The sequence below is a fragment of the Sapajus apella genome, unplaced genomic scaffold (assembly GCF_009761245.1).
Source record: "Sapajus apella isolate SASKATOON/1434 unplaced genomic scaffold, GSC_monkey_1.0 scaffold108, whole genome shotgun sequence".
NCBI classification, from domain to species: domain Eukaryota; kingdom Metazoa; phylum Chordata; class Mammalia; order Primates; family Cebidae; genus Sapajus; species Sapajus apella.
This window is the reverse complement of record NW_022437048.1, coordinates 5,534,096-5,545,420: the sequence shown is the minus strand read 5'-3', so window position 1 is coordinate 5,545,420 and position 11,325 is coordinate 5,534,096. Positions and strand designations below refer to the sequence as shown.

Below are 11,325 nucleotides of genomic sequence, written 5' to 3'. Positions count from 1 at the left end.
AAAAAAAAAAAAAAAAAAACTTGCCACTTAGTTCAGAAAGCTATAATGAGGCCTGAAGATCTAATGTTTATTATAAATTCAAACATTTAGATCATTGGGCATTGGCATCAGAGTGACTTATTGTCAGTCATTGCAGAACTTTCACAGGTCAATTAATCACCATCTAACAAGGCTCCTCAATTTCTTTTATAAACTTTGAGAGGCTCTGCTCTGAGTGGTATGCCAGGAGTAAAGTCTTATCCTAAGAGACATAGACATTCCAATTGCCAAGAAGTATTAAAGGCAAAGTGTTATTTATCATACTGTACTCATTATCATAGCTCTGCTCATTGAAAACTCACTGTTGTTGAAGTAGACTTAGAAACTTTTACATCAGTGACACATTTCGTCAGGTATCTAATGTGTCACTGACTTTTCCCATAATCTTTCCCTTAGAGACATTAGGGCAAGAGCTGTTCATATGAACAAACAGAGATGGTCCTAGGCAGAATGGGAACACTGACTGTGTGTTTACACGAGGTGGGGAAGTCATGTGGGTTTTTTTGTTGTTGATGTTTGTTTCTTTTTTTTTTATTTTTTAATTTTTTTTTTATTTTTATTTTTTTGAGACAGAGTTTCACTCATGTTACCCAGGCTGGAGTGCAATGGCGCGATCTCGGCTCACCGCAACCTCCGCCTCCTGGGTTCAGGCAATTCTCCTGCCTCAGCCTCCTGAGTAGCTGGGATTACAGGCACGCACCACCATGCCCAGCTAATTTTTTGTATTTTTAGTAGAGACGGGGTTTCACCATGTTGACCAGGATGGTCTCGATCTCTTGACCTCGTGATCCACCTGCCTCGGCCTCCCAAAGTGCTGGGATTACAGGCTTGAGCCACCGCGCCCGGCCGATGTTTGTTTCTTTTTATGTGGCTTCATAGTCAACAGTTTCTGAACTTAGCTGCACATCAACATCACCCGGGAATCCACCCCAGACCTATTGAGACAAATAATACGAGGAGGAATCCTAAAACAGTATTTTGAACAAATTCCAGCTCCTTCTCATGTAATCAACCAAGGCTCTCTGTCTGTGGACAACTGGGAATCTCTTGTTCACCTTGCCTTAGTGTTGCCTCCCTCTTCTCTATTTTTAGTGCTTTCTCCTTTGCTAGTGGTTCTGTATTTCCCAGGGTCTCCAATACCAGGACAAAAATCTATCCAATATGTTGTTAACACCCTAGCGTGACTTAATTTAATATGCTATTTCTTCAGAAATGCTAGTGGTGGGATTTGAGACTCTATGACAGCTTGGGGTGGGGGTGGTTGAGGGAGGAAAGGCTTTGCTTCCTGGTCCACAAATGACATTACTTAGGGAATAGCTTTCTTTTACCTATCCATAAAGTCATTCCTACATATAAATTATGCATCATTATACAGAAATGAATTTCAGGAAGATTGCGCAAATGAAGTCAATGGAAAATCTGGATGGCACCTGGAATCTTAATTTGCAAGTCCCTATTGAACAAAATTTCCCGATTTTCTTTTCTTCTTCTTCCTTTTTAAGTTAGAGCATACACAAGAAAATTTTTTTTCGAGAATAGAGGATTGCTCTCACTGGAATTATTCAACATGGTCTGGATCCTAATTTAGCAGGGACATTTCAAAGAAGATTAAACATTGGATTTGAATCTTTAAATAATCCTTAATATTTTTTCTAGCCCTCTGACCTAGGAAATGTTATTTTTTTGATTAGGTATTTCTCAGTTAATGACAAGTAGGAATAAAGCTTTTACATTTGATGTTGTCTGTTAGCTGCTTCAGTTTGATCTTTACCTGGGAGCCCCTGCTCAAGGCTACCATAAACTTAGAAAGGACCCTTTTTAGAAGAGTAGGATTTCCACAGGAGTCCAAACAGGCCTTGAAATTGGTCTCTTGGCCCAGTCTCTGCTCTTTTCTCCTATGAATTATTGCATTAGTTACCTAACCACCTCTGGTCTCTTGTCTTCCTACAATCCCTCCTTCAAAGTATTGCCAGAGTTTTATTGATTGATTGACTGATTGATTGGAGATAAGAGTATTGCTCTGTTGCCCAGGCTGGAGTGCAGTGGCGCAATCTCAGCTTACTGCAACGTCCGCCTATCAGGTTCAAGCAATTCTCCCGCCTCAGTCTCCCAAGTAGCTGGGACTACAGGTGCATGCTGCCACGCCTGGCTTATTTTTTGTATTTTAGTAGAGATGGGGTTTCACCATGTTGCCCAGGCTGGTCTCAAACTCCTGAGCTCAGATAATCTGCCTGCCTCCATCTTCCAAAGTGCTAGGATTACAGGCGTGAGCTACCGTACCCGGCCATATTTATTTATTTATTTATTTATTTTTATTTTTCTTGAGATAGGTCTTGCTCTGTTGCTCAAATGGAGTGCAGTGGTATGATCATAGGTCACTGCAGCCCTGACTACTGGGTCTCAAACAATCCTCCCACCTCAGCCTCCTTAGTAACTGGGACCACAGGCATATGCCACGACCCGGCTAATTATTTTAGTTTTTGTAGATACTGTGTTGCCCAGACTGGTCTCAAATTCCCGGGTTCATGTGATCCTCCTGCCTCAGCCTCCCAAAATGCTGGGATTGTAGGCAAGAGTCACCATGTTCAGCAGAGTTAAATTTCTTTTTTTTTTTTTTTTTTTGAGACGGAGTTTCGCTCTTGTTACCCAGGCTGGAGTGCAATGGCGTGATCTCGGCTCACCGCAACTTCCGCCTCCCGGGTTCAGGCAATTCTCCTGCCTCAGCCTCCTGAGTAACTGGGATTACAGGCACGTGCCACCATGCCCAGCTAATTTTTTGTATTTTTAGTAGAGACGAGGTTTCACCGTGTTGACCAGGATGGTCTCGATCTCTTGACCTCGTGATCCACCCGCCTCGGCCTCCCAAAGTGCTAGGATTACAGGCGTGAGCCACCGCGCCCGGCCCGAGAGTTAAATTTCTAAATTTAAATGTGTTTATATCACTTTCCTATTTCAGTGGGCACTTAATCGTCTTCTACATACAGTTCAAGTTCCTTAAGATGCATTCACCCAGTGCACCCACACCTTTTTAATGATCTCATTTCCATTAGACTTCCCAAAATTCTCATTATGTTAGTATTCTTGCTATAAACCATTTGCAATTCCTTGAATTCTCCAAGTCTTTATGCCTCTGGAGTTTTGTAAAAACTTTTCCCTCTGCCTGGGACAGGAGTCCCTCCTTTATTTGGCTTCATTATTGATTTCTTCAAGAAGGAATTTTGAAGTAAAGTCTTTTTTTTTTGAGATGGGGTCTCACTCTGTTGTCCAGGCTAGAGTTCAGTGGTGAGATCTGAGCTCACTGAAACCTTCGCCTCCTAGGTTCAAGTGATTCTCCTGCCTCAGCCTCCTGGGTAGCTGGGATTACAGGCGTGTACCACCACACTTTGCTAATTTTTGTATTTTTACTAGAGACAGGGTTTCACCATGTTAGCCTAGCTGGTCTCGAACTCCTGACCTCAGGTGATCCATCCACCTCGGCCTTCCAAATTGCTGGAATTACAGGAGTGAACCACCATACCCAGCCTCAATCAACTGTCTTTAAGTCATGTTTGATACCACAGGAATGTGAAAAGTGTCTGTCTTTTGCAGTCTGATGGCATCCTGATATACCTTCATTATAGCTGTAATTGCGCTGTGCTGCAATTGACTTTCTTATTCATTTTCCTTACTAGATTGTGAGGACCTTGAAAGTTGGAATTATGTTCATCTACATATTTCTCAGTATCTAGCACAAAAATGCATATAATAAATAACTCTGGAATTAATGACCCTTAGAATAGATGACTCCTAACTCCAGGACTTTATGAAGCATTAGGGCAGATTCATGGTCAGCTAACATGGTCACCAATAGAAATTGTAATGAATGGAAAAACCACCACCACCTACATGGGAACATCCCAAAGGACCAGGCCACAGTGAGGTATGCTATACTATTGAAATATGGTTCAGCCTACAAATTCTGGATGCAGAGAGATCTAGAACCTCACGGAGATGCCCATAAAGTTGTAAGAAGTAGCATGGCATAAAAGTGGAGTTGGTGGTGATGGTGCAGAGTCCAAGTATTTTCCTGAATTTGTATTGAGATAGTTCTTATGATATCTTAAGTCCCCAACGATACCATGTTCCTACTTGAAGAAAAGCCACCTAGAAGGCAGGCCCCACAGATTACAGTTAACATTTTTCCCCACAAAATTTTGAATATTTACTTCTGATCATAACAGTAGGTAAAATAATTTTGTGTAAATAAAGCACAAGTGACCATAATGAAATTACATACTGGGTGAATAATTATCTCCCATGCTAGCCTACAAATAATAATGGTATTGTACTTGCTTATGACCTTAATAGAAATTAAATGCCACATGGCACTTCTAATAGCTTCTAGTAAGTGTTTGTTATAAATGGAGCCTACAAATGCAGTGAAACTAAAAACATATTTTAAGATTATTTTAAAATATAGGTTTCTATATTCACTGGAAAGAAGTCACCTAGGATGGTGGCTAACACCTGTAATCCCAACATTTTGGGAGGCTGAGGTGGGGAGATTGCTTGAGCCCATAAGTTTGAGACCAGCCCGGGCAACATAGTAAGATCCCATTCAAAATATAAAAATTAACCAAGCATGGTGGTGGGCGCCTGTAGTCCCAGCTACTTGGAAGGCTGAGGTGGGAGAATCGCTTGAGCCCAAGAGGTTGAGGCTGCAGTGAGTCATGGTTGCACCACTGCACTCCAGCCTGGGTGATAGAGTAAGACTTTGTTTCAAAGAAAAATAAAATTAAAAAGTACTACCCAATGTCTAATATGCCATTCAATTTTTTCATTTTTTTATTACTTCTCATTCAAATAGGGAGGTATTATTTATAAACCAGCTTCAGGACAACTTCCATGTCCCTTAGCCTGCACACGTAAAAACATATGTACATATTAAAAAGTCTACTGATTAGACTTTTAATTCAACAAACATTTATTTAATACTGATCATGGCCAGGAATGGTAGCTCACACCTGTAATCTCAGCACTTTGGGAGGCCAAGGCAGGCAGATAACTTGAGGTCAGAAGTTCAAAACCAGCCTACCAAACAAAGTGAAACCCCATCTCTACTAAAAATACAAAAAAAAAATTAGCCAGGTGTGGTGGCAGGCACCTGTAATCCCAGCTACTTGGGAGGCTGAGGCAGGAGAATTGGTTGAACCTGGGAGCCAGAGGTTGCAGTGAGCCGAGATCACGCTATTGCACTCTAGTCTGGGTGACAGAGCAAGACTCTGTCTCAAAAAAACAAAAAAAACAGATCATGAAACAAATTTTGTAGGTGTATCATATGTACCTATGTGTGTGTGTATATATATATAATATATAGACAAATGAAATCTCTATATCATATATGAAGATACATATATATACACATATACACACACATATGTATCTTCATATATGATATAAAGATTTCATTATGATACAGAGCCTGATTTCAAATGTAGTGGGGAATTAATATGGTACATATTAGATGTGGTACATAAGAAATAAGCACTTCCAAGATCTTTTCAATGATAATTCTCATTCCTCTGATGTCTTTCAGACCAGCAGGGTATATTCTGCTCCAGACCCTAGGATATGCTTCAACAGGCCTCTCACAGCTTAATTTTCAGCTTAGTTTTTTTTTTTTCTACTTCTTTTTTTTTTTTTTTTTTTTTTTTTTTTTTTAGATGGAGTTTTGTTCTTGTCACTCAGGCTGTAATGCAATAGTGCAATCTCAGTTCACTGCAACTTCTGCCTCCCGGGTTCAAGCGATACTTGTGCCTCAGCCTCTTGAGTAGCTGGGATTATGGGCTCATGCCACCATGCCCAGCTAATTTTTGTATTTTTTAGTAGAGATGGGGTTTCACCATTTTGGCCAGGCTGGTCTTGAACACCTGACCTCAGGTGATCTTCCCACCTGAGCCTCCCAAAGTTCTGGGATTACAGGCATGAGCCACCATGTCTGGCCAAAGAAAATTTATTTTCCCAGGAGTCAGCTGCCTTAAATTCTTTCTGAACCAAGCCATGTTAAAACAAATAAATATTGAGGTAGAATTGGAGGGGAAACATACAAATACAACAATTACCATTTCCTTTAAACAATATCTAAGAAAATAATACTAGTCATCACTTATTAGATTCTTCTATTTGTTAGAGCTATGTACTACCTTTACTTATATTTCCATTACTGCCTTATCCCTTTCTGCATTTACAAAATCATCTTCCTATCTGCTCTACCAAATAGAGCTATTTGCCTTTTCCTATGTGTCAGGTACCTCACTGGCTCTACCAAATATGAGTTGGTGAGATACCTGGCACATAGGGAGAACCTAATATTATCTCCATTATTATAAGTTAGGAAAACAAAGCTCAGAGAGACAAATAACTTGACCAATGTCACCATATAGCTAGAGAGTGACATAGCTAGGATTTTATCAAAGTGTCTGACTCCAAAGTCTTATGTTTTTCCTAAGTCATGGTGTTAAAGGGGGGGATAAATTATTCCAAATATCATAGCAGATTTATCTTTTCCTTCATGCCTTTTTTTCTAATGTCCTTGTTTCCTGTGATACAGGTCCTCTTTTTCTATTGTGTCTCCTTTTCCTTTTGCTCTCAAAAAGTAGCTGGGTGTGGTGGTGCATGACTGTAGTTCCAGCTACTGGGGACGCTGAGGCACGACAATTGCTTGAACCCAGGAGGTGGAGGTTGCAGTGAGCCAAGATTGTGGTACTGCACTCCAGCTTAGGTGACAGAGGAAGAGTCGGTCTCAAAAAAAAAAAAGAAGAGGTGATTATTCAGAATGACGCCTATTACCAAAGAGCTCAGGGATATTTTGTATCTGCGTGTGTCAGTTTATGTTCTGGACCTTGTGCTCTGGTTATACTCTATCTTTTGCCATCTTAGGAAAAGCTAGTTGATGCCACTACTTCTCAGTATCTGGATAGTAAACAACAACTACAAAAACAAAAGCCTACCGCCTTATCTTTCTAAGTATGGCCAGAAGAAGCCATAGCCTATTGCTCCACTTTCTAAATGTCCTCACTGTGAACATTTAGTCACATAGGAGTACCGACTTAGCATTCGCAGAAAATTCTGTTTTGTGACTGCCTGATCTACCTGGAGTAAATCAATTCCTTATCATAATCATGTTGATACTGTATTCTGAGAACTCCCTCAGGAACACTACATTTCCAGTCTTGTTTTTTTTTTTTTTTTTTTTTTGAGACGGAGTCTCGCTCTGTCACCGGGCTGGAGTGCAGTGGCATGATCTTGGCTCACTGCAACCTCTGCCTCCTGGGTTTAAGTGATTCTCCTGCCTCAGCCTCCCGAGTAGCTGGGACTACAGGCGTGCTCCACCACACCCAGCTAATTTTTGTTTTTTTAGTAGAGACAGGCTTTTACCATGTTGGCCAGGCTGGTCTCAATCTTCTGACCTCTTGATCTGCCCGCCTCAGCCTCCCAAAGTGCTAGAATTACAGGCGTGAGCCACCATGCCTGGCCAGTCTTGTTCATTTTTAAACATTTGCCATGGGGGAAAATATGTGCTATTAATATAAAATAATCTTTTCATTTTTATTGAAGTTACTATTTCTTGACAGAACATTTCATTTCAATAACTAATCAGCTTACTCTTTCCCAGAGACCTATTTTAACAAGCTAATTTTAACAAATGAAAAAGTTGCAGTATTTAGAGCTATATTCATCTGTCATGTATCCATCATAAATAGGTACATTTTATTCTGTCATAGAAGTTTTCCAAAAACAATCTATGGGAGAGAGATAAAAATTGGTTGGCATGAACTTGTTAATCATGAATATAGGTAAACTGACAAACCTAACCTAAGAAACACATCGCTGGAGCAAAAGACAAATTTTGAATTTATGGCTCTAAGTGGATCTGTTTTCTTGCCAGATAAAAGAATGAGATGACATCTATGGGTTCATAATTTTTTGTTTCTTTCAAATGCAAAGAAGGCTGTGGGTTGGGACCTTTTGAGGTGAACCCTGCCTCGTTGCATATCAGAAGAAAAGTATGTTCATCTCTAAGAATTAAGGGGCATGGACAACAAATGAATCCCCTATTTATTTATTACTAATGAGAACAATTATCCCCTTCCAGCACCTCTTCTAGCTCATGATAATGTGCTCTTTAGAGCACTGGCGCTCCTTCTGAACATTCTTTCCTAAAGGTGGGAGGTGATTGTTTCTTTCCTTCCTTCTCCTTACAGTTCCCTAAATTTAGAGTGTTTCTACCAATTTAGACTAGCTCTACCTCAGAAACTATCAGAGAAGAAGGCTGACAACCTGTCAGTGGTACTCTGTATATAGTACTATTATAAAGAACATGTTTTAGGGTTAATTTATTATAGAGAAGGTGGAGGGGTTCTGCCCTATTTAAAGCCAAACTCTGGAACTGAGTTTTGATGCCTGTCCTTTTCCACCCTCCTGGAAAGCCACACGTCGATTATGCCTATTTCTCCTCATTACTTATTTCTCATCAACTGAACCCTCTCCACATCACTTAAACATGCTCTCATCTCATCAAATTTAATCCAAACTAATCCAAACAAATACAAAATCCACATTTGACCTACATTTCCTTTACTGCCTTATCCCTTTCTGCATTTACAAAATCAAATTTTTATTTGTTTGCACTTCCATCTCCATTTCCTCACCTCTGCTTTATTCTGGTTTCTGCTATCTAACCCAAAAATAATGTCCTCCACAGGGCATTATTATTTCTAGTTTTGTTTGTTTGATTGTTTGAGATGGAGTTTTGCTCTTGCTGTTCAGGCCGGAGTGCAATGGTGCGATCTCAGCCCTTTGCAGCCTCTGCCTCCTAAGTTCAAACAATTCCCCTGCCTCAGCCTCCCAAGTAGCTCAGATTACAGGCACCCGCCACCACGCCTGGCTATTTTTTTGTATTTTTAGTAGAGATGGGGTTTGGCCATGTTTGCCAGGCTGGTCTCGAACTCCTGTTCTGAGGTAATCTGCCCACCTTGGCCTCCCAAAGGATTACAGGTGTGAGCCACCATGCCTGACCTTAATTATTATTACTATTTTGAGACAAGGTCTCACTCTGTTGCCCAGCCTGGAGTGCAGTGGCATGATCTCGGCTCACCGCAACCTTCACCTCGTGGGCTCAGGTGATCCTCCTACCTCAGCCTTCCAAATAGCTGGGACCACAGGCATATGCCCCCACTTGGCTAATTTTTGTATTTTTTGTAGAGACAGAGTTTCACCATGTTGTCCAGATTGGTCTCGAACTCCTGGGCTCATGCAATCCACCTGCCTCAGCCTCCTAAAGTGCTGGGATTACAGTTGTGAGTGACCACGCCTGGCCCACCACAGGGCATTAAATGCTTGAGTACCTCAAGTCTGGTCTCCAGGTCTTTTTCTTTTCTTACTCTAAACTTGATCTTAGGAAATCTCATCTAAACCAACAGCTTCGTTTATACTGACAACTCTCAAATGAATAGTTCTAGGGCAGACTTCTTTGGTTTAACACAAATCGAATTTAACACAAAATGGGGTTGGTTTGTTTCCATATCTATGTTTGTTCTAAACTTTCCTGGAAATGGAAAGTAATCCCCATCCACTTCACCCAACTCCAAAGAAGAGTAAAACAATTAGAAACACTACCCCTTCAATCAAGCCCCAAGTCCTGTTGATTCTACCTCCGAAAAAAAAATCTCACAAATCTTTCCTCTTCTCTTCATCTCCATCATTGTCAAAAATAGTCTCTCAATATAAGTCTTTTGTCCAAGAGAGCCTTTTCACTTCCATAATAAAGAATTAAATAACTAGCACTAAAGAAGGCTAAGTATGGCTCTCTGGGCTTAAAACAATAATAACACTGGCCAGACACAGTGGCTCAGGCCTGTAATCCCAGCACTTTAGGAGGCCAAGGTGGGCGGATCACGAGGTCAGGAGTTCGAGACCAACCTGGCTAACATGGTGAAACCCCGTCTCTACTAAAAATACAAAAGTTAGCTGGGCATGGTGGCATGCACCTGTAATTTCAGCTACTAGGGAGGCAGAGGCATAAGAATCACTTGAACCTGGGAGGCGGAGGTTGCAGTGAGCCAAGAGTAAGCCACTGCACTCCAGCCTAGGTGAAAGAGTAAGACTCTGCCTCAAAAATAAATAAAATAAAAATAATAAGAACACAATTTTTTCCATTGTCACTTTATTGCAAGATGGTAGAATTAATTACAAATTTAAACTATAACCTGGTAATCTTTAGTCAGGCAGCAAGTTTTTATAGAGGCAAACTGCTTATACAGAAGTGATCATTGAACAACTCAAATGCAGAGTAAGAAGGATAAGAACTATCTGACTGGCCAACAGAGATTTCGTTCTCTCGCTATTTAAAACAAACTTTTCATTTTTAGGAGAGGTAAACCGTAACTTCAGTAGACACAAATACAGAAAGATTTTGTCAAATAGACAAGTTTCCATTTAGTCAGTCAACTGTTTCTAGCTGTCTCAATTGGAACAGGTACATTTACATAACTGGCTATGCTTGAGCCTTCTTTGCCAGACTTTAGGTCAGCAATGCACTTGGCAATTGTCTCCTTTTCCTGTTGTACAGAGATGCTCTGCACCACATGCTTCTCCACCCAATTTATCACGTGCTCTTGTTCCTTTCGACGCATCATGTTCTGCACAGATAGATGATAGTCCAAGCGATTCTTTAGTTTTTTATATACTCTATGCAGTCGTTCCCAGTAAGTAACCTCCAAAGCTATGGCAGTGTTATTCCTCTGCACATCAAAAAGATAATGGTGCTTCTGAACCAGTGCCTGCTGTGCCTTCTACAAATCAACTGCATCCTAGATTTCTTTGATGAAAGCCTGCTTCGCCTTTTCTAGTTGGGCAAGTTTTTGCTCATTGAGTTTATCAGCAAATTCTGCAATGGAAGGACCTTATTTTTTTAACTCCATAGATAAATAAACCTACTACTGATAGGGTAGTGAAGGTCTCTGTGGTAAACACAAAGATTTCTTTGGATAAAGCATTCAAGATAAGCCCAGTTCCAAGCACACAGGGTCTTGTTACACCAGTTTTTTTTGTTTGTTTGTTTTGTTTTTTGGGACGGAGTTTCGCTTTTGTTACACAGGCTGGAGTGCAATGGCGCGATCTCGGCTCACCGCAACCTCCGTCTCCTGGGTTCAGGCAATTCTCCTGCCTCAGCCTCCTGAGTAGCTGGGATTACAGGCACGCGCCACCATGCCCAGCTAATTTTTTGTATTTTTAGTAGAGACGGGG

The 11,325-nt window shown here is 40.8% G+C and overlaps 1 pseudogene across 1 annotated transcript; it reads right to left on the bottom strand.

Moving 5' to 3' along the window:
• Positions 1-10,230: 10,230 nt before the first annotated feature.
• On the bottom strand, positions 10,231-11,121 carry LOC116537310 (annotated as a pseudogene). The gene has a single exon (XR_004263064.1). The product of XR_004263064.1 is annotated as an ATP synthase F(0) complex subunit B1, mitochondrial pseudogene (transcript).
• Between the last annotated feature and the right edge of the window lie 204 nt (positions 11,122-11,325).